At 45.9% G+C, this 24,408-nt stretch overlaps 1 protein-coding gene across 2 annotated transcripts in view; it reads left to right on the top strand.

Moving 5' to 3' along the window:
- Window positions 1-24,408, top strand: part of LOC144603566 (neuronal cell adhesion molecule-like) — a 352,237-nt gene that overhangs the window by 126,207 nt on the left and 201,622 nt on the right. The window contains exon 3 of one of the 2 annotated variants that reach the window (XM_078416961.1): window positions 13,305-13,433. The exons of the other annotated variant lie outside the window; for it this stretch is intronic. The gene's annotated coding sequence lies outside the window, so the exon portion shown is untranslated. The remainder of the gene's footprint in view (window positions 1-13,304; window positions 13,434-24,408) is intronic. 2 annotated transcript variants of the gene reach the window in all.

Below are 24,408 nucleotides of genomic sequence, written 5' to 3'. Positions count from 1 at the left end.
TTTGGCCAGGGTGCGACTCGTCCTTGATTATGCGACTGGCCTTGCCGAGGCAGCATGAGGTATAAATGGAGTCAATGGAAAGGAGTTTGGTTTGTTGAATGTTCTTTGTAATGGTCAGTTACTCCAAATACCCGATGTATGTCTGATGCTCTGAAAGCCTCCTCACTGAGCAAGAGAGAGAGCTTGTCATCTTCTCTATTTTGATCCACCTGCTTTCAAGATTAATCTGGAGTTTATTTATGGGCTGGGTGCAGGAGAGAGAGGAGAAAGGATGAGGGGAGGAGCCTTTTTTCGTTGGGAAACATAAATGGAGTTGACCCCCAAGAGGAAGTAAAGTGAAAACCCATTCAAATAAGCAGAGGTGTACTGAGCATTTGGTGCATTAAAGCCAAAACTGAACTGAATTAATCTAATGTGTGCGAAGGAACTGCAGATGCTGGTTTATACTGAAGATAGTCGATTGTGGGCTCCACCTTTCTTGAGTCATCGCTGCTGGCCGTCCGTTCTGTACCTTTTCCCACCTCTAGTTTCCCACTCCCCCGACTCTCAGACTGAAGAAGGGTCTCAACCCGAAACGTCGCCTATTCCGTTTCTCCAGAGATGCTGCCTGAGCTGCTGAGTTAGTCCAACATTTTGTGTCTATTTTTGAATTAATCTAATTCTATATCAGTGACGATAAACACAGAAAGGAGGAGTAACTCAGCGGGTCAGGCAGCATCTCTGGAGAGAAGGAATGGGAGACGTTTCGGGTCGAGACCCTTCTCCAGACTGTCTCTGATTGTACCAAAACACTGGAGTGGCATGGTTTTTTTTGCCAAAGTTTTTCTCAACGGAAATGACTTTTGAGAAAACAGAATGTTTTTCTGTAGAGTGCTGTTCGGGAGGGGTTGAGGTAGATAACGGGTTTGGAGAACAACAGCCTCTAACAATACTGTATGTCAAGGGGATTTCATTCTGACTGCTCCAAAACGTTGCAAAGAATCCTTTTCACTGCGCCCTCATTGTTTCCTGAGAGCTGGGTTTAATCTTGCTGTGGGGTCTGTCGGGTCTGATTCGAACAGATTGGGTGGCTAACTGCTGTGCTTTTCAGCTTGCCTTTCAAAGTGGGTCTGGCTAGTGGCAGGAGGTCCCTCTGCAAGGCACAGAGTTAACCCAGATAGCCTTGCTCCAGTTCCTGCCTTTCGTGGCACGTTTGTAGTCTCAAAGGGTGATGAAGACTGCTTTTTCCTCTCTCTACACAGCCGATGCATAGAAATCCTTTCATCAGAAAATATCATCTTGGGTTGGGATGGGCAAGAAGGAAATGTCGCATTGACTGGTCAGTTTGAAGCGAGCCGGCATTGATTGTTTATTTTGTTGACTGTTTCCGCCAGTCTTTCACTCCCCAAAGATGGTGCCTCTCACTGGGCTTTGATCATGTCGGGTGCACATTGTCCATGCATGAGCCAAGTGGCAGCATGTCACCATGTCATTTAGATATCATAATGGCTGATCCTCGTGCGATCTTCGCAATGCCTCGCCCAGTGTCTGGGATGACTTCTAGGACAGAGATTGACAGCTTCTCGATCAGTATGGGTGTCAGGGGTTATATTCAGTTTAGTTTACTGTCACGTGTACCGAGGCACAGTGGAAAGCTTTAGTTGTGTGCTACCCAGTCAGCAGAAAGACAATGCATGATTACAATCGATCCATTTACGGTGTATAGATAGATACATGATACATAAATCCCAGAAAAAGGTAGTCCAAAAGTCTCTCTCTAGGACTGGGCTGCTCGCTAGTTGTTGGTCGGATGGTTCCGTTGTCTAACTCCCACATCTCGCATCAGCAACACATCTCCTATTATTGTATTCTTTAGTTTATTAGCTTAGTGTTAATCAAAATTACTTCATTGAATTTGTTGAATTAATTACATGATTGGGAATATTCGGATGAATGCTAGATGTTGTTTCCCAGCCTCGGTCTCCCTGCAGCCATGTGTCCATTAAGGCAATTGCATGTATCCATTTACGTTTGTTTAGAGAAAGTCATTGAGTCATGCAGCATGGAAACTGGCCATTTGGCTCAATTTGCCATTGTTGACCAAGGTGCCCCCTCCAACCTAGTCCCATTTGCCTGTGTTTAGCCTATATATCTCTAAACCCTTCCTGTCTACGTGCCTGTATGTGTCTCTTAAATGCTGTTATGGTACCTTCTGTATGGTACTAACTGCAGAGATAGTACCTTCTCTGGCAGCTTGTTCCATAAACCCACCACCATCTGAGTGGACAAAGGTGCCCCTCAGATTCGTATTAAATCTAGCTCCTCTCACCTTAAACCTGTCCTCTGCCTTTTTATTCCTGGTGAAAGGACTGTGCATTCACCCTGTCTATTCCCTTTATGATTGTACCCATCTCTAAAATTGCTTCTCAGTCTCCTGTGCTCCAAGGAATAAATTCCTCGCCGGCCCAACCTCTCCCAAAATCCCAGCCCTTTGTCCTGGCAACTGTAAATCTTTTCCACACTCTTTCCAGCTTTTCGGCTGTTATTTCATCCACTTTGTGAGAAATGATGCAGGGCCTTAAAATTTCTCTTTTCAATTTCTCTTTTTAGTTGGACAGCCCAGAAATAGGTGGCGCCTTGACCAAGGACTTCCATGTCCACATCTTTGCCCATCCATATAATCCCAGTAGAGTGGTATCTTTCTATACTCTATCTGTTCAAGTGCCTGTTTAAATTCCTAAAATGTTAACTTTGTACTACAGATATATTTATCTTGATTTCCATTTTTTATTCTTACCCGGACCAATTAATGTGTTAATTAAAACTTAGGTTTGTATGCTTCATGGCTACCTGATGCAATCTGATTGTCCATTTACCAATTGTTTTTCTTCACTGGGATCCTTCCTCCTTTGTTATGTTATCTCGCCAATTATTTGACGCATTAGGACTCTGGCCTTCCCTGCTACTTATAGCAATGGCCCACAAATTGAAACTTGTTTCTCGGCAGATAATTGTTGAGTTGTGCAATCACCTCACCGAACATACGACATTTTGAATATGGGTCAGATAATAATCCCCAAATTACCTTTCGTGGGTCGGCTTAAATTCTCTCTGTAGAACCCGTTCCTTAGTCCGACAATGGTGTTGGTGCCTACGCACTGCACAACTGGATCTTCTCCCCCTCACTCGGTTTCTCTCTCGGTCAGAGAAGAGGCCTCTCACCCTTGTAGCAGGTCATTAATAGAGTCTATGAATCTCTTTCTCACGGCTTTGGAGAACGGGTGTCTGTCTCCCATTAAAGCCCCAGTCCCTTTTTATTCCCCCAGCCTGAATTACTTCCTGCACTGCACTGTGGTGCCGATCTCTGTTTGCTGATCCTCCTTGAAATCCCAGCACTGTGCAGGAGAGCAATAGTGTACAGAAACGTCCCTGCACGATGGAGGATTGGCACGGTGTGTGGAACTGTCCCTGGACTGTGAAGGTGTGACGCTGTATATACCGACTGTCCCTGCATTGAATGGAAGTGTTTACCATGTCGAGATCTGTCAGTGCGCTGTACGTGTGAGAGGGGAATCATGTATGGAATTGCCCATGCTCTGTGTAAGTGTGGCAATGTGTACACAACTGTTGTTGCACTAGATGGGAGTGGTATCGTGTACAGGATTGTTGCTGCACGATATGGGAGTGATATAGTCTACATATATGTCCCTGCTTTGTGTGGGAGTGGCATTGTGCACTGAGCCATCCCTTCACTGTGGTGGAATGGGCCTGTGCAAGTGTGGGATTGGAGACAGACCCATCCCCACACTCTGTGGGACTGGCACAGTGTATATGGAACCGCGCCTGCACTGTATACATAAGATGGGTTCTGGATAGTTTGCAGAGTATGAGAGATTTACACTGTGTGCAGAACTGTGCCGGTGTTTTTGGGAGGGGCATTTTAAAAACAGACCTTTACTGCAGTGTATGAGATTTGCACTGAGTACAGAATGACGCTGCATGGGAAAGCAATAGAAATAGGGCGAGCAACAGGAATATCTTCCAATTTTCCAGTACGATTAGAGGAAAATGTTAATGGAATATTTATTGACCAAGGGATCGGCTGAAGAAGCTCGGGTTCGATTGACAACTACGTGATCCTTGTGCAAATTCACCACTCGTTTCAGGGATTTCTTGTGCATTCAGTGGGAGCTTCCTCTTGTAACCATGGCAATGGCAGGCAAGTCTCTGAGTTGCATTTCATTGCTTGCACTGCGCTGTAACAGCTGCCGGTAGCTGAGATCAGCTTGTGGAGATTGCTTTCTGAGCTATAATTCCACTGCAGTGTGATTAAGCTTCATTTCACCCTCTGCCTCCTGTATGCTTTGGTTGACCTGAGCAGCATCAGGCACCAGCAGCTCCTGGAAAGGTCAAGCGTCTGGGAGATCATGACCGTGTTCAATCCCACCCCCCACCCCCTCGCCTGGTGTCTGTGTACATTGAGTTTCAGACAGAAGTCATCGAATCATAACATTATACAGCACTGAAACAGGTCCTTTGGCCCAGCCTGTCTAAGTTGACCATGCCTACCCGAACCAGTACCATTTGCCTACATTTAACCCATTCCCTCAAAATCTTTCATATCCATATACATGTCCAACTGTCGTTTAAACACTGTAATTGTACTTGCCTCTACCAGTTCTTCTGGCAGCTCGTTCCACATATATCTACCACCCTCAATGTGGAATACAAACCCTACAGATTTCCTTTAAGCCTTTCCCATCTTGCCAAATATCTATGCCCTCTAGTTTTAGATTCACCTACCCTGGCAATAAGACTGTGACTATCTGGAGCACCTAGACCCCTCATAATGTTATAAACCTCCTGTATGTTCACTCCTCCGTCTCCCTCACCCCAGGGGGACAAAGTTGCAGTTATCTGGTCTCCTCTTGTAAATCAAGGCCTCCAATCCTTATGAAACTTTTCTGCACCCTTTCTAGCATAATTGCATTCTTCCTATAGCATGGCAACCAGAACGTCGCACACGTCACCGGATTGCTGTCAGTGATAGGAAGCTCAACCTCATTTCTTGCTTTTAGAGCCATAAATCACGGAAACAGGCCCTTCAGCTTGCCAAGCCGACCAATATGCACCATCTACACTAGTCCCACCTGCCCGGGTTTGGTCCATAGCCCTCTAAACATTTCCTATCTAGGTAGCTGTCCAAATGTGTCTTAAATGCTGTTATAGTTTCTGCTTCAACTACCTCTTCTGGCAGCTCATTCCATACACCCACCACCCTATGTCTGGAAAAGATTGCCCCTCAGATTCCTATTTAATCTTTCCCCTCTCATCTTAAGCCTGTGACCTCTGGTTCTTGATTCCACTACTCTGGGAATGTTCAAGTGGTCGAGTTGCTGCCTCACAGTGCCAGAGACACGGGTTCTGTCCTGACTACGGGTGTTTTCTCTACGGATCGACGGAGTTTGTATGTCCTTTCCGTGACCGGTGGGTTTTCCCGGGTGTTCCGGATTCCCACACTCCAAGGATGTACTGGTTTGTAGGCTAATTTGACTTTGGTAAAAAATTGTCCCTGGTGTGTCGGGTAGTGCTAGCGTATGGGAATCGCTGGTGGGCGCAGACTCTGTGGGCCGAAGAGCCTGTTTCTGCGCTGTATCTCTAAACTAAACTAAACTAAACTGCTGGTCTTTTGATTAAGTTCCCCAGGGTGATCCTGAGACCACCTATGGTGCACGATCGTTGCTAATGCCATTGTGATGGCAGCGTCGGGGCATTTGACACCTCTGTCCAAATGGTTTTTGCTCCACTATCCCTGATCTGCGTTCGGCAAGTCAATGGGGGGGGGGGGGGGGGTGGTGAAAGAAGGTAAGTCCTCCATGGAAGAGCAGTCAGATGATTTATTTCTGTTGAAATATCTATGGCACACTGCGTATTGTTCTTGATGTTTTCTGATATTCGGACAACTAAGTGATGGGCAGGTATTGCGTGAATCTTGGGAGAAGAGGTGCAGAGGATTTTAACACAGGAATGGCAGGGGTTGAGTGTGATGTGTTCATCTAAAGGACCTAATTGTGAGCTTGCATAAGCAGGACTCCAACGAGGGCATTCAGAAATAGATGTAGGCGAGATTTCACTTGTTGCTTTGAGCAAATTTTAAATGCCCATTCATCATAGCTGTGAAGTGAATGGGGAATGCTCTGTGTCCCACTCTCTGGAGCCATTGAAGGACGGGGCTTTTGTGTCCGACCTCTAGGCCTGGGAGTGTGATGTCCAAACATCTACCCTCCATTGTTGCTTTTCCTTTGCGTCCCGGCCTACACCAAACAAGAACAACAACAGCACAACAAAAAGAAGGGAAAAAATATGCAGAAGTGTTGTTCCCTTTTCTACTTATCCATTCTGCCCCTGGGTTTTGTCATCTGCTAGGAGTGTTCAGCTTTGAGGGAACGAGTCCTTTAGTTCTGCTGAGTGCCCCTAAAATAAAGGTAGGAGAGTAAATGACATTGTCTTCTGTTTGATAAAAGAAGCAAAAGCAAGAGAGGGTTGGTGGTAGAAATACATCTTTGGTCACACGCTAAACACGTGATATCGTAGTTGGGCTTTGTTTCCAACTTCAGAAGCGGTGTATAAAATGTATACCTTGTTGTGTCTCACAAACAGTGACCAGTACCTGCATCTTTACACAAGATCTTTACCCTGACTGTTCTTGTTTGGCGCAGGCTGTGATGTGAAGAGAAAGCAGCAAAGGAGGGGAGTTGTTTTGATATCACACTGGTTCTTTTGTTATCACAGGGCGACGCAGCGGCTCAGCGGTAAAGATGCAGCCTTACACCACCAGAGAGTCACGCTGTCCCACATGAAGCTGCCATTAAAACCATACGTTCTCTATTGAGCTGTACAAGGAGACGCTGGTTAATGCCAGCAAAGGGTAACTCTAGACCTGATGCCAGGCAGCGGTCAATCCCAGGGATAGATCATTGTTTCGGGAGTGGAAATGAACTTGAGGTAGTAAAGGTAAACCAATGGAACATCAACTTGTTCTGGTCGCATGATTTAGTTGCTTCTGGATGATCTCCCATCGTAGCCGGAGGCAGCTGATGTCAGACCCACGTGAACTGAAAGAGATCGTGTTTTGGAAAGGTTGAATTTTGCACCTTGCGCCTGTTCGTGTGACATGTAAACAGAAAATGCTGGAAGCGAGCTGCTGATCAGGCAGCATCGATGGAGAGAAACAAATAAATAATTTCAGGTTGACAATGTTCCATTGTTGCTTTTACATTCTGGTTTAGTGCTGATTTAGTTGCTCTAAGTAAAAGCAGTGGATGAAATCAAGTTCCAAACATGCTACCCTGCAGGTCTGGCCAAAATAGATTGACTACTCATCAGGTGTATGTGTTGTAGTCTCTGTGTGAATGAGTTTGGGCTTTGCTGTGCTCTTCCTCGCTATTTCTTGAGTCATAGACGGCACGGAAATAGGCCCTTCAGCCCACTAAGCACCTGTTGACCATGCAGCTCCTGCTACTTCACTAATCTCACTGTAACCCATTTGAACATTCCCATCAACCTCCCCCAGATTCGACCACTCACCCATATACCAGGAGAAGTTTAGAGGCCAATTTACTTGCCAACCTACGCATTCTTTGGGAGCAAACAGGAGCTCCCAGAAGAAACCCATACAATCACAGGGAGAACTTGCAAACTCCACAAGGACAGCTCCAGAAGTCAGAGTTGAACATGGGCTGCTGGAGTTGAGAGGCAGGTGTCCTGGTCATGTATTGTGTTGCTATGCGGTGAATTTGCACAATTTGGTTGAAAGTGGATATTTGTTTGGGGGGGGCGGGTGTCACACATACTGTACTGGACAGGGAAAGGCCATTCGGCAAACGGCATCCATGCTGAACATGATGCCAGGTTCTTTGCCTGCACGAGCTCCCTGCCCGTGTTGGTTTGAGAAATAAAAGAATTAGAAATACTGTTCCAGTTGCAAAGCTAATAATTATCCTTCCCACTTGTGCTGCTTGCTTCCTTGTTCTCTACAAACACTTGTGAATAACACTGATTTCCATCAAAACAGCCAACGTAAATTTATGCGTAGGAAGGAACTGCAGATGCAGGTTTATACCGAAGATAGACGCAAAGTGCTGGAGTAACTCAGGGGGTCAGGCAACATCTCTGGGGAAAAGGAAAGGGTGACGTTTCGGGTTGAGACCGTTCTTCAGACTGAAGTGGGAGTGGGAAGTGGGAGTCTGAAGAAGGGTCTCGACTCGAAACATCAACTATTGTTTTTCTCCGGCCACTCTGCCTGACACGCTGAGTTGCTCCATCGTTTTGTGCCTAGCATAACATTGTATTGTACACTTCGTAACTAACACTTTGTAAAAGAGAAGGCCATTATTTATTATTTCAGTTGTTTTTTAAATATCGATTCTTATCTTAACAGGTAATTATCCCATCTGAAGCTAGTGCTTCAGCAAGGACAGTAGAGCTATCATTTGTTTTGGTCCTCTTTTGCTGGAATTGAGGTTAATGAGGTGACAGTCTTAGGATAAAGTATAGCCCACAAAGTGGTTCCGCGATGGATCTTAGTCGGGGGTAAGAAATGTGTTTGTGTCCTTGTTCATATAACTGTTTCTGCCTAATGCATTCCCTCGACATATCCAGATGTGGAAAGTTAATCCCCCCCCCCCACCTTCCCCCCCCCCCCCCCCCCCCCCAAAGCTACTCACATCAGAGCTCAAGTCATCTCCTTTCAGGGAGATTAACAATAGGCCACGTCAAGCATAAAGAGAAACTGTCCCTCCCTCCCTGCCTGCCTCATTTCAGTTCCCTTTCAAGAACCTTTTCCTTTCCTGGAGAGACCGCTTCAGTTCTGCGTGGAATCTATTGATGGTTGAAACAAGCAGGATTTTATAACTGTACCTATTGTGAGGAGACCGGCCTGGCAAGCTGTTTTGCTGCAGTCACGGTTCTCGATGGAGCTTTAGCAAGTGCTGTTTTTGGATACAGTTTCCAACTTCTATCCTGTGGCGTTAAAACCAGAGCAAATAAAAACTTAAAATTGGAATGCTGTTTTTTTTTTTTTAGAAATGCAGATTTTTTTTCATATTCGGGATGAAGTTCTCCAGGAAATGAGATGCAGTGAGGGTAGTAATTTTCATTTTCAGAGTATCTGTGTCTTCTTGGATCCTGAACCATGGTGACGGAACGCTATTTATTCCCATTGTTGGGCTGCTGTGTGACCTGAACTGCTCTGTGGTAGCAAAGCTGTTATCAGGCAACTGAACCATCCTACCAACAACTATAGTGAGTCCTGAGCTACTATCTACCTCATTGGAGACCCTCAGACTATCTTTGATCGGACTTTACTGGACTTTATCTTGCCCTAAACACTATTCACGTTATTCCCTTTATCGAGCGGATGGCTCGATTGTGATCATGTTTTGTCTTTCCACCGACTGGTTCTTCTTTCGTATGTCAACTAGAACTATCAAAAGTGGCAATTGGTGCTTCTGAGTATCGTAGTTGATGCTTTGCTGCAAATGTTGCCAGTTCCGTAGAACTACCCAGAGTGGACGACGAGGATGTAAAGCAGCTCCAACCCCACTGACTGGTTAACATGCAACAAAAGCTTTTCACTGTACCTCGGCACACGAGGTGACAATAAACTAAACTCGAACTCAACTCGGAGCCACCTGACAGTGTGCTGGGCTGGCCGAGTTGGTGTTGGCATTGTGCTGTATCCCTGGTGTGAAGTGAGGAGAGTGCAGTGCGGATGTGTAACACGGCACGGTGGCGCAGCGGTAGAGCTGCTGCCTCACAGCGCCAGAGACCCGGCTTCGATCCTGACTACGGGTGCTGTCTGTGTGGAGTTTGCGCGTTCTCCCTGTGATCGCTTTTCTCCGGGTGCTCCGGTTTCCTCCCACACTTCAAAGACGTGCAGGGGGAAAATTTGATCCGCCGATCGGTGCAGAAGTCCGTCCCGATGAGGTTGAGCTCGGCCGCCTCACCCAGTCTAGGCGCCATATTTCCAGGGGGGACTTCCAGGGGGGATTTTATGTGCATTCTCATAATTTTATCCAGATTGACACCAGTTGCCGGAGAATCGGTGGTGGACTTGTACACTGATTTCAACAAATCCAATCCATTAGGGTGGCACGGTGGCGCAGCCGTAGAGTTGCTGCCTTACAGCGAATGCAGCGCCGGAGACTCAGGTTCGATCCTGACTAAGGGTGCTGTACTGTACGGAGTTTGTACATTCTCCCCGTGACCTGCATGGGTTTTCGCCGAGATCTTCGGTTTCCTCCCACACTCCAAAGACGTACAGGTATGTAGGTTAATTGGCTGGGCAAATGTAAAAATTGTCCCTAGTGGGTGTAGGATAGTGTTAATGTGCGGGGATCACTGGGCGGCGCGGACCCGATGGGCCGAAGGGCCTGTTTCTGCGCTGTATCTCTAAATCTAAAAAAAACCCGAAAAATCCATTCCATGCCAGAAGAGGATACAGGAAATTCACGGGACCCCAGGACATTCTGGTTGTGAGACCCGAGGTGGCCTCGAACCAGCGGGGCTCCAGCCAAGTTGTTCCAGTACAATTCCCACATGGTGACTGCACGGTAACATTTTAAGAAGTCAAGGTTAAACTCTCCATTGATAGAGGTTGCAACGAGTACAGAGGAAGATGGCTGTGGTCCGTGGCCAATCGCTCAGGTCAATCCAACACCCAACCATTTGTAGACACAAAATGCTGGAGTAACTCAGCGGGGCCGACAGAATCTCTGGAGAGAAGGAATGGGTGACGTTTTGGGTCGAGACCTTTCTTCAGTTACTCCAGCTTTTTGTGAATATCTTTGGTTTAAACCAGCATCTGCAGTTCCTTCTTACACACCCAACCATTTGTGGCCATTTCATCTGTGACCGTTGCCTTATTACAAATTTGGGTTTGAGTATGTTCACTTGTATAGAGTTATTGAGTTATATAGTCACACAGCGCGGAAATAGGTCCGACAGCCCAACTTGCCCGCGTCAACCAACATGCCCCATCTACACGAGTCCCACCTGCCTTTGTTTGGCCCGTATTCCTCTAAACCTATCCTTTCCATGTACCTATCTAAACACTTCTTAAACATTGCGATTGTACCTGCCTCAACTACCTTCTCCGGCAGCTCATTGTAAGGACCGGGCAGTGGTCATTTCGACCAACATGGGCGGATGCATGGCAGATGCAGTTTAATGTGGATAGGTGTGAGGTTATCCACTTCGGTGGTAAGAATATGAAGGCAGAGTATTATCTGAATGGTGTCAAATTAGGAACAGGGGACGTACAGCGAGATCTGGTTGTCCTAGTGCATCAGTCACTGAAAGGAAGCATGCAGGTACAGCAGGCAGTGAAGAAAGCCAATGGAATGTTGGCCTTCATAACAAGAGGAGTTGAGTATAGGAGCAAAGAGGTCCTTCTGCAGTTGTACAGGGCCCTAGTGAGACCGCACCTGGAGTACTGTGTGCAGTTTTGGTCTCCAAATTTGAGGAAGGATATTCTTGCTATTGAGGGCGTGCAGTGTAGGTTTACTAGGTTAATTCCCGGAATGGCGGGACTATCATATGTTGAAAGACTGGAGCGACTAGGCTTGTATACACTGGAATTTAGAAGGATGAGAGGAGATCTTATCGAAACGTACAAGATTATTAAGGGATTGGACACGTTAGAGGCAGGAAACATGTTCCCAATGTTGGGGGAGTCCAGAACAATGGGCCACAGTTTAAGAATAAGGGGTAGGCCATTTAGAACTGAGATGAGGAAAAACTTTTTCAGTCAGAGAGTTGTGAATCTGTGGAATTCTCTGCCTCAGAAGGCAGTGGAGGCCAATTCTCTGAATGCATTCAAGAGCGAGCTAGATAGTGTTCTTAAAGGATAGCGGAGTCAGGGGGTATGGGGAGAAGGCAGGAACGGGGTACTGATTGAGAATGATCAGCCATGGTCACATTGAATGGCGGTGCTGGCTCCAAGGGCCGAATGGCCTCCTCCTGCACCTATTGTCTATTGTCTATAACAGTGATAGCCTTGCATACAACTGGTGGATTGACGAGCTCACTTCAAGGGTTTCCTCACTTGCTACTGAACTGGTGTGGCGGCACTTTCCTGAGAATTTTACCAGTTCAATTGTTGGTGATGCTAACTAGCATGAGTTACCACCAGTTAGCTGGTCATTAAATCAGGCAATTTAACATCGGCATTGGTCTTTCTCTCACCTAGCTTCTGAGAAGGTGGTCTAATTCTCAGGCCTGTGCTACATTGCAAATCCCAACTTCCCAAATGATCGATGGACTTAAGACCCTTTCTACAAATGTTTGGCTTTGAACACAACGCAACCAGCTTTTAGTTTAGTTTAGAGATACAGCGCGGAAACAGTCCCTTTGGCCCACCGAGTCCACGCTGACCAACGATCCCCACATATTAACACTGTACTACAGAGACTAGGGACAATTTACATTTGTACCAAGCCAATTAACCTACAAACCTGTACATCTTTGGAGTGTGTGAAGAAACCGAGATCTCGTAGAAAACCCACACGGTCGTGGGGAAAACATACAAACTCCATACAGACAGCCCCCATAGTCAGGATCGAACCCGGGTCTCTTGCGCTCTCGGGCAGCAACTCGACTGTGGCGTCACTGTGTCATTAGGCATTGAACACAATGCAACCAGCTCTTTCCTTTCAAGTTGAGAAAGATTTGCCTAAACTTCCTCTGCACTGAGAGTGATTTTTGTTAATTAAAAAATTGTATAGGTTTTTAGCCAAGGCATGGAAAATTTTACAGCCCGATCACTTGGATTTTGGAATCAAGACAGGCTTAAAGCAGACTCTATCTTTTCATTGATGCGAGCCTGCAAAGACATCCCACAGGAGGTATCTAACCTCTGGTCATATTCGGCGCTGATGTAGCGACGGCACCACTTATTGACATCTTTTTAAGTGAGAGCAACGGTGAAACGGCAAGGTCCATTAGTCAGAAAGCGACAGTGTAGGAAGAGAGAGATCGCCTCCCATTCATCATGAAGTGTTCCCTATTATTGCAGAAGGGGAAGTGGGGAGGGGGTGTGTCAAAGGACAGATCTATCAACTTCATGCTAATGTCAGTACATTTGGTATTTTATCTCCCCCCCCCCCCCCCCCCCCCTTCACTCTCTTGGGGATTTCTAATGATATCCAGGAGCTTGAGTTTCCAACAGAAACTGGCAGCTTCCCTCGAATGCACTTTCCCCGGACGGTAAACGACTGACCTCGTTTTGCTTGTCGTGTCTTGACATTTTTTGCTTCTACTCGCAGGCTTCTTGGATTAACGAAAGAGCAGCGTCCGCAAGAGGTGCTTTCCACTGGATGTGCAGCATTTATTTGAAAGCTCTGGTAAAATGTTGCTGGACATTGATTTCAGTAGCCATTTCCATGTGTAATCAGGTACGAATGTTGTTTTCTCAAAACATGCAGACACTATATCAGTGTCATGCGTTAAACCAGGACATTGTTAGATTACTCGTTGTCGGATTGGGTGCGGGGAAAGCAGAGGGAACATTTACATTAGTGCAGTGGGTGATTGAGCTTTTGGAGAAGAAGCAGTCAAAAATATTGTCCACTTTCAGGTTTTTGTTTATTAGTTTAGTTTATTGTCACGAGTACTGAGGTACAGTGAAATGCTTTTGTAGCATGCTAACCAGTCAGGGGAAAGACAATGCATGATTACAATCGAACCGTCCACACTTGAGAAGGGGAATAATGTGAATAGCGTTCAGTGCAAGGTAAAGTCCGATCAAAGATAGGGTAAGGGTCTCCAACTAGGTAGATCATAGATCACGACTGCACCCTTGTTGGTGATAGGATGGTTCAGTTGCCTGATAACAGCTGGGAAAAACCTGCCCCTGAATCTGGATGTGTGCTTCTATACCTCGACTGATGGGAGAGGGGAGAAGAGTGAGAGACCAGGTTGCGACTCCTCCTTGATTATGCTGGTGGCCTTGCCGTGGCAGTGTGAAGCGTAAATGGAATCAATGGAAGGGAGGTTGGTTTGTGTGATGATCCACAATTCTCCGCAATTTCTTGTGGTCTTGGATGGAGCTGTTCCCAAGGTCATAAGTCATAGGAACAGAATTGGGCCATGTGGCCAATCAAGTCTACTCCACCATTCAATCGTGACTGATCTATCTTTCCCTCTCAACCCCATTGTCCTGCCTTCTCCCCATAACCTCTCACTCCTGTACTAATCAAGAATCTATCTATCTCTGCCTTAAAAATATCCACTGACGGCCTCCACAGCCCTCTGTGGCAATGGGTTCCACAGATTCACCACTCTTTGACTAAAGAAATTCCTCCTCATCTCCTTTCTAAAGGTATGTCCTTTTATTCTGATGTTGTGCATGTTTAGTTCAATTGTGCACTTGATTCTTATCATTCGATGCCTGTCTGTACTTGCATTTCAAGGGCAGATGAATATTGAATGGCAGATGAAGGCCCAGAAATGACTTTTTGATCCTCCTGTATAAATGTCTCCTCGTGGTTGTATTCATATCTGACTGCTATTTTAACATTTAACATTCAAATAACTAAGCTAACAGCTCTGTTAAAGTAACAACCATCGCAGCATCATGCAAATGCACAAAACGTTCCCAAACTGCAAAGTTCTTGAACAACAATAATTCTTGGACTTTTACCAGTTTATAAATCGCTTCAGAAAGCAAACATCTCGTTGCTTCCAGTCACAAAGGAGCTGTTTTAAGATGTGGGCAAAATGGTAGCAGCGGCATGATTAATGAATGATTGAAAAGTAAAGAAACAGCTGATGCTGAAAACATGAACTAAAAACTGAAACACTCAGCTGGTCTGGTGGCACCTGTGGGGAGTGTAACAGAGTTGACGTTTCAGGTCAGTCAGTGGCTTCTGATGAAGGGTCAGTGATCTGAAACATTCACTGTTTCCCTCTCCACAGATAGAGTCATAGAGTGATACAGTGTGGAAACAGGCCCTTCGGCCCAACTTGCCCACACCAGCCAACATGACCCAGCTACACTAGTCCCATCTGCCCGCGTTTGGTCCACATCCCTCCAAACCGGTCCTATCCATGTACCTGCCTAACTGTTTCTTAAACGTTGGGATAGTCCCAGCCTCAACTACCTCCTCTGGCAGCTTGCTCCATACACCCGCCACCCTTTGTGTGAAAAAGTCACACCTCGGATTCCTATTAAAACTTTTCTCCTTAAACCTTGGTCCTCTGGTCCTCGAATCACCTACACTGGGCAAGAGACTGTGCAACTACCCGATCTACTCCTCTCGTGATTTTATACACAGATGCTGCTGAGTATTTCGGGTGCTTTGTGCTTTTCTGCCACCAGGCTCTGTTGTAACTGCACATGGGTAACATAGAATAGTACAGCACAAAAACAGGCCCTTCGGCCCACAATGTCTGTGCCGAGGATGTTTTCATTTGTGGGAGAGCCTGGGACTGTAGGTCATAGCCTCAGAATTAAAGGACATTCTTTTAAGAAGGAGATGAGAAGAAATTTCTTTAATCAGAGGGTGATGAATCTGTGGAATTCTTTGCCACAGGAGACCACGGAAGGCTTTGCCAAGTCAGTTGATATTTTTAAGGGAGAGATAGATAGATTCTTGATTAGTACAGGTGTCGGAGATTATGGGGAGAAGGCAGGAGAATGGGTTTGGGAGGGAGAGATAGATCAGCCATGATTGAATGGCGGTAGACTTGATGGGCCGAATGGCCTAATTCTATTCCTATCACGTGTGACCTTATGACCTTAAATGCCACTATCGGATTTGCTTCAATCGCTGTGCTTGTCTGAGCGATCCAGTCACTCACCATCCTTTGTGTTTGAAAATAAAACCTGCCCCTCTTGTCTCCTTTCAACTTTGCTCCTCTCACCTCAAAGCTATGCCCACTAGTATTAGATTTTGTTTTCCACCTTGGGAAAAGGATTCTGACTGTCTATCCAGTCTATGCCTTTCATAATTTTATATACTTCTATCAGGTCGCCCCGCAACCTCCAGTGTTCCAGAGAAAACAACCCAACTCTGTCCAACCTCTCTCTTTGTAGATAATGCTGCTTAATCCAGGTATCATTCAGGTAAACCACCTCTGAACCCTGTTCAAAGCCTCCGCATCCTTCCTGTAATGGGGCGACCAGAACTACATGCGATTCTCCAAATGTGGCTTAACCAAAGTCCTATAAAGCTGCATGATCACTTCCTGACTCTTGTACTCAATGCCATAACCGATGAAAGCATCATATGTCATCTTTACCACCCTATCTATTTGTGTTGCTAATCTCAGGGAGTTATGGACTTGGACCCCAAGATCCCTCTGTACATTAAAATGGTTTACGGTCATGGTATTAAATGTTTTATTTTCCCTTATCTTTGTCTTCCCAAAGTGCAAGATCTGAGTTTCTCAGATTAAACTCCATTGGCCATTCCTCCTCCCGTGTCTGTAGCTGATCTCTCTCCTGTTGTCCACTTTGACAGCATCCCTCACAGTCCGCGACCCCAGGAATCTTTGTGTCATGAGATATAGACACAAAATGCTGGAGTAAATCTGAAGAAAGTTTCCAACCCAAAATGTCACCTGTTCCTTTTCTCCAGAGATGCTGCCTGACCCGCTGAGTTACTTGAGCATTTTGTGTCTGTCTTCGGTTTAAACCAGCATCTGCAGTTCCTTCATGCACAATCTTTGTGTCATCTTGGGTTATCCGGGGTCCCACATTTCACCCAGTTCTGCAATCAGGCTGCAAGTTTACACAATGGGAAGGTGCCTGACCAAGGCAGCACCAAGGCAGCCATCTTAAGTCAAGTATCAAAGAAGCTGGGCAGCCATATTAGAAAAAGCCTTGTGTGTTTACTGGCAGACTGCTCCCGCTACAAGTGTGCTCACCATGGAGAGATATGGTGCAAAAGGAAGGAAATTATTTCTTCACCCACCTTCCCTGCATTACTTGCAACAAATCACCTTTCTTGCCTTATTCCTTGCACCCTCATTCAACAGATAAATATTTCCCACTATCTATATCAACCTTGGTTTCAAGCTACCAGTAGCTGATGCTTTGATATTTACACTTCATACTCTGTCATGTTGGCCATTAGTCACCATCAACGGCACACCTTGAAGATGATGTCACCCTGAATCACTAGGTTTGATAAAACCAGCACCAGACAACTCTACATACACTCATTCCCATGACTTGCGATCATTAAAACAAACACACACTTCCACCTGTACTGCGGTTTTAATCTTGAGATTCTGAAGAAGGGCCCAGGCCCAAAACGTCACCTATTCATGTTCTCCAGAGATGCTGCTTGACTGGCTGAGTTACTCCAGCACTTTGTGCCCTGTTGTGTATTCCAGCATCTGCCGTTCCTTGTTTCTACTACTTGCAAGAAAAACCTTTGGGCACCTTTCCTCTTACTTCTATGTTACTCCAAGACATGGTTATTCCTAATTAAAATCATGTGATGTTTTATTGCATTAGGGATGCTGTATGAATAGAGTTTGTTCTTACTGTTGACCAGAAACCCAAATTTATGTCACGCATACATCAACATGAACAGCTTTGTGAATTTGGCTTCCCTTAAGTAAAGAAAGCGAATATAAAAGGAAATTTTAATGCCACATTTTCATTGAGAGAAAGGAGCGCAGAGAGGGCAGCCAGTAAAGAGCATGGGATTAAAGGCTTTTAAAGAGAAGCGTAGACTTTTAAAGCAAAGGGGTTATATAAAACCTTTATAAAAAATTAAGAGTATTGCATCAAATTCTGGTCACTGCACTTCAGCAAGGATGTGAAAGAAATAGAGAGGGTACAGAAGAGATTGACTGGAATGATAAAGAGTGCAAAGTTACTTCCTCAATGCGGCGTAACAGGCAGTCATTTGGCCCCGGTAACTCCCAGCACGGGAACCCCAGCAGGTCTTATTTTCCAGTAGTCCTTCAACTCATTCTCTCTCACTTGAAGAAGATGGGTCTGAAGAAGGGTCTCGACCTGAAATGTCGCCCATTCCTTCTCTCCTGTGATGCTGCCTGACCTGCTGAGTTACTCCAGCATTTTGTGAATAAATACCTTCGATTTGTACCAGCATCTGCAGTTATTTTCTTACTCTCTCACTTGCCGATCAACTCCCCTTTTCATTCTTTGTGCCACTTACCTACACTGAAGGGTAATCTTCTAGCAGCCGCCAGCACCATCAGAGACTCTCACCATCCTTGGCCACACTCGCATTTCCATCCTGCCATCGGGAAGAAAGTACAGGAGCCGGCAAACTGCAATACCCAGGGTCAGGTTTCACTTCCTTACACCCAACAGGCTATTAAATACTACAACCTCCAAATAAGCTCCAAATTACATAGACTTGGGGCATTATTATTAGTATGTAGGTATATATATTTATATATACTGTATATATATGTGTGTATATGTGTATGTATATACACAGACGCACACATACATACATAAACACATATATACATATGTGCACACACACACACACACACACACACACACACACACACTGTATTTGATATGGGAGGAAACTGGAGCACCAAGGTGACAGAGAGAAGATACAAACTTCATACAGACCTTGACTACAGGACCTGAGATCAGGATTGAACCTGGGTCTCTGGGGTGGGGCAGCTCTGTTGACTGTTGCCACAGCATTGCCAAAGATGAGGAACCCAGTTGTTTGTTGTAGCACGCCATGCTGGACCGCGGACTCCAACAGAATTAACAAGCTCATCGGGAAGGCTGGCTGGGGGTGGAGTTGGATTCACTGGAGATGGTCTTGGAGGGGAGGATGCTCCTCAAACATCGGAGCACCTTGGACAATACAGCTCACCCCCTCCATGACACACTGGTCAACCTGAGGAGCACCTTCAGCAACAGACTGGTTCCACCAAAATGCAGCACAGAACCCCACAAGAGATCCTTTTTCCCTGTGGCTATCAAAACTGTGCAACTCCTCCCCCTTCTGTTGTGGGGTAGACTAACTCCCCTTCCATCTCCCCCCCACCCCTCCAATCTTTGCACATCCCCAATCCTAGACTTTCCACTCTTCATTTTAATTTTATGTTTCATGTATCTTGTGTTTTATGTCTGTTGGCAGACCAATTTCCTCTCCTGGGTTAAATGAAGTTCTATCGTATCGTTTTGTAAAACTCTCGCTGCTAACCCACGTGGCAGCATCCTGTTCATAGAAACATAAAAACATAGAAAATAGGTGCAGGAGGAGGCCATTCGGCCTTTCGTGCCAGCACTGCCATTCATTGTGATCATGGCTGATCATCCACTTCCTTTCTAAGTAAAACCCCATCCCTCTCTTCTTTCAGTCAGACTTCAGAGGGCGAGGTTAAACCTCTCCAAATGGTTCCAACCCACAGGACCTTATGCAATCATTTTCTTGCTTCAAAGACTTTGCGACTTGCTGCTGTGAGCTCTCAATATTTCACCACCTTCCTGCAGCAGCTCTGATGTGCTGGGGTTATCATTAATTGTAACTCCTTTTTTGAGTCTCTGGCGGGGAGTATACAATTTGCTTTGCTTGGCTACCCTACCTACCCTTTGCTTTCATTCATCGTGTGAATCCAGGTGCAGCCTTTCAAGCATAACTGAGATGCTGGTGCTTGTTAGGTTCACATATCTCTCTAGATCATGCATTAATGATGCTCAGGCTTTGTACAAGACCTTGATTTGTAATGTTTTCCGACTGGGAAGGTCACCAGTGGCCATTTTCTTTCTCTTTCATCGTCCTTCTCTGTCAGGATTATCTCGCACTGTAACCTCTATGAGGAAGACATTTAAAACAAAATCGTATTCACTGCAGTATCAGGCTGCATTAGATTCCTCTGAAGATTCGGTTTGGGTTGTTTTAACATATGATGAGCGTCTGAAGGCACTGGGCTTGTACCCGCTGGAGTTTGGAGGGATGAGGGGGGAACCTCATTGAAACTTACCGAATAGTGAAAGACCTGGATAGAGTGGACGCGAAGAGGGTGTTTCCACTGGTGGGAGGCTCGACCCGATGTGAGGAGGAATTCCTTTAGTCAGAGGGTGGCGAATCTGTGGAATTCATTGCCACAGACGGCTGTGGAGACTGTCAATGGATATTGACAAAGAAACGGGGTACTGATTGAGAATGATCAGTCATGATCACATTGAATGGTGGTGCTGGTTCGAAGGGCTGAATGGCCTACTCCTGCACCTATTCTCTATTGTCTGTTGTCTATTGTCTATTGAATGGGGTTGAGAGGGAAAGATAGATCAGCCATGATTGAATGGCAAAGTAGACTTGATGGGCCGAATGGCCTAATTCTGCTCCTGGAAATTATGGACGTATGACCCCGTTACCTTTATCTTCAACTGCTCCCACAGTCCCACCTCTGTGCTTTATGCGCCAGATGATCTAGTCTGAGATCCCAGCACCTCCATGCCAGATTCCAAGCTCCTTCCAGTAGTCAGACTTACCAAACGAGAATTGGACTTTAGATTGTACTTTACTTTAGAGATACGGCGCAGAAACATGACCTTTGGCCCATCGGGTTGGCGCCAACCAGCGACCACCCTGTACATTAACACCATCCTACACACTAGAGGCAGTTTACAATTTTACTGAAGCCAATTAACCTAGGAACTGTCCATCTTAGGATCACGATCCATGGTGCTTTAAGGCAGCAACTCGACAGCTTCGCCACTGTGCCGCCCCCTAAAGTTGTCAAAGCACATGATGAAAAAGTGGCGCAGCTATCTTACAGCACTAGGAACCCAGGTTCAATCCTGACCTAGGGGCCTGTCTGTGTGGAGTTTGCATGTTCTCTCTGTGCCGGCTGGCATGGATTTCCTCCAGGAGCCCTGGGTTTCCTCCCACGTCCCAGAGACATACAGATTGGTGCGGATTAGTTGGCCTCAAAGTTGCCCCTAGTGTGGATGCAAAAGTGGGATAACGTAGAATGAGTGTGAATGGGTGATCGCTGAAGTGTCCATGCTGTTTCTTTCGATCAATGAACTTTGCCTTGCTTTTGTTGTGATTGTGTTGTGAGTTACTCCGGCAATTTTTGTCGATCTTTTGTAAGTAAATGCATTGGTTTGCATGGTGCTGTGGAAGAAGGCAATGACATGTGCCATTTGTACATCCGCATGTTTTTTGAAAAACATTTATTTTTGTAAAAGAAATGATCCTGGGCAGAGCCACTTGGTGGGAAACCACTTAGTGTCCTCTAAACTAGGCACAGTCTGAAATCACCAATCATTGTCTGGCAAATCAAGATTTTTGAGAAATAAGGGTTTCAAGATAGAATTTTTGTGTGTTGGCATTCATTGATTGTCATTGCCCATGTAACTCACAGTACAGGTACACCATCGATTTTCCAGCAACTGATGGTCTGGCACCTCCTTTAATCCGGACAACATTACGAGAGCTTGGCCTGTGCTGCACGCTCGTTTGGGACGTGTGCTTCTGTCCATAAAGAGTTCATCGTTTACTTCTTTGTTAATTGTTAATTCTTTAAGTTTCGAGCAGTCCATGGTGCTTCGGAGAGAGGTATAATTAGTGGGTCCGAGGCGCATTGTTACAACGTGACCATTGTTGGTCCGGCAAAATAGATAATCCGGGCAAGGCTTTGGAACCAAGGGTGCCGGAAAATCGATGGTGTACCTGCGCAAGTTTTTCCATAACAATCAAGTGCAGAATTTCAGGGAGAGGTGACTCGGGCTGGTAAAATGGCAACAATGCGAATTTGTTCTGGGATGTAGCTGTGCAGAAACTCACCTTCTAATCACGATCGTGCCAACACTGGGACAGCACTCCTTTGACTGTGAAATGCAGTTTATTCTTCCTCAATCATCTCTCCTATTTGGCATTTCGACCTTGCGCTGCAACAATCATTACTGTTTCTTCTGCTAAGAACTACTTTGTATGAATGCAAATCTCTGTGGTGTAGCCTAAGTAGTTGTGGGGCAAGATGCGTCAGTGCCACCAATATTCAAGCAGCAGGTCACAAATAGAACAGGGAATAGACAATAGACAATAGGTGCAGGTGTAGGCCATTCGGCCCTTCGAGCCAGCACCACCATTCAATGTGAACATGGCTGATCATTCTCAATCATACCCCGTTCCTGCCTTCTCCCCATACCCCCTGACTCCGCTATCCTTAAGAGCTCTATCTAGCTCTCTCTTGAATGCATTCAGAGACTTGGCCTCCACTACCTTCTGAGTGTCTCGGTCTCACTTGCCTCTCTCATGGTAATCTCCTTTTTGGGATAGACTTTACTTTAGACTTTAGAGATACAGTGTAGAAACAAGCCCTTTGGTTCACCGAGTCCACATCATCCAGAGATAGCAGTACTATCCTACACACTCGGGACAGTTTATAATTTACAGAAGCCAATTAATCGTCTTGTCTTTGGAAACCCGAGGATCTGGAGAAAACCCACCTGGTCACAGGGAAAACATACGAACTACGTACAAACGGCACCCGTAGTCGGGATCAAACTCGTTTTTCTGGTGCTGTAAGGCAGCAATTCTGGGCCTCGATGCCACCCACTAATTGTCTTACTCCACCAGCCTTTGCAACTTGTGTGTGTGCGCACATGCGCACATGTTGCAAAATGGAAGTAGGATGGAGATCCCAGATATAATTTGGGGGCACAGTGGCGCGACATCAGTGACCCAGGTTCAACCCTGACTATGGGTGTTTATCTGTACGGAGTTTGTATGTTCTCCCAGTGACCTGGCATGGGTTTTCTCCGGGAGCTCCGGTTTCCTCCCACACTCTAAAGATGTACAGGTTTGTAGACTAATCGACTTGGTATAATTGTAAATTGTCCCTGGTGTGTGTTAGAATAGTGTTAGTGAGTGGGGATCGCTGGTCGACGGAGACTCGGTGGGCCGAAGGGCCTGTATCTGTGCTATCTCACAACTGCATTAAATTATTCCTGCCCACTGCTGAGCGAATTTACTGTTATTACTTATTACGAAAGGTACTTTTAGCTTCAATCCCTTTTAATAGTTTTTGATCCTACTCAATGACCAACCATGTCTGAGAGGAATGTTCATGTGTCAACTCGAAGGTATTTATTTACAAAATGCTGGAGTAACTCAGCAGGTCAGGCAGCATCTCAGGAGAGAAGGAATGGGTGACGTTTTGGGTCGAGACCCTTCTTCAGATTGATGTCAGGGGGGCGGGACAAAGGAAGGATATAGGTGGAGACAAGAAGTTAGAGGGAGAACTGGGAAGGGGGAGGGGAAGAGAGGGACAGAGGAACTATCTAAAGTTGGAGAAGTCAATGTTCATACCACTGGGCTGCAAGCTGCCCAAGCGAAATATGAGGTGCTGTTCCTCCAATTTCCGGTGGGCCTCACTATGGCATTGGAGAAGGCCCATGATAGAAAGGTCAGACTGGGAGTGGGAGGGGGAGTTGAAGTGCTCGGCCACTGGGAGATCAGGTTGGTTAGGGCGGACTGAGCGAAGGTGTTGAGCGAAACGATCGCCGAGCCTGCGTTTGGTTTCGCAGATGTAAAGAAGTTGCAGTGAGCAGCGGATACAATAGATGAGGTTGGAGGAGGTGCAGGTGAACCTCTGCCTCACCTGGAAAGACTGTTTGGGTCCTTGGATGGAGTTGAGGGGGGAGGTAAAGGGACAGGTGTTGCAGGGGAAAGTGCCCGGGGATGGGGTGGTTTGGGTAGGAAGGGACGAGTGGACCAGGGAGTTACGGAGGGAATGGTCTCTGCGGAACGCAGAAAAAGGGAGGGGATGGGAAAATGTGGCCGATGGTGGGGTCCCGTTGTAGGTTCATGTGTCAACTCATGGTCTTGCACCAGGAGAGACACCACTGAGCACTTGAGGAAAGAAATGCGACGCGCAGGACCCTTGGACGAGACATCCAAAGTTGGGATCGCTTGAGCAATGAACATTGTGCCCTTTCCTGATCATCTGTTGAAATGCATAAAGCAATTGGATGAGCAAGCCATTTAATTGAATGATCATTGGTCTCATCACAACTCAAAATTCCATTGATAATTAGCCTGACAGTGGGAATTGTGTATCCATCAAGTCAAACAAGGTCACTTGTAATATAAGAAAATAACTGCAGATGCTGGTACAAATCGATTTATTCACAAAATGCTGGAGTAACTCAGCAGGTCAGGCAGCATCTCGGGAGAGAAGGAATGGGTGATGTTTCAGGTCTGAAGAAGGGTCTCGACCCGAAACGTCACCCATTCCTTCTCTCCCGAGATGCTGCCTGACCTGCTGAGTTACTCCAGCATTTTGTGAATAAAAGGCCACTTGTAATTAGCTTGTACTAAAGCCTGAAAGCGCTTTCAACAGAGTCACATGGGCAATGAACATACACATAGTGGTCAGAAGACGTTGAAGTTGAACGTGAATTGA

The sequence above is a fragment of the Rhinoraja longicauda genome, chromosome 20 (genome assembly GCF_053455715.1).
Source record: "Rhinoraja longicauda isolate Sanriku21f chromosome 20, sRhiLon1.1, whole genome shotgun sequence".
Lineage (NCBI taxonomy): Eukaryota > Metazoa > Chordata > Chondrichthyes > Rajiformes > Arhynchobatidae > Rhinoraja > Rhinoraja longicauda.
This window is presented reverse-complemented; position numbering and strand designations above follow the sequence as displayed.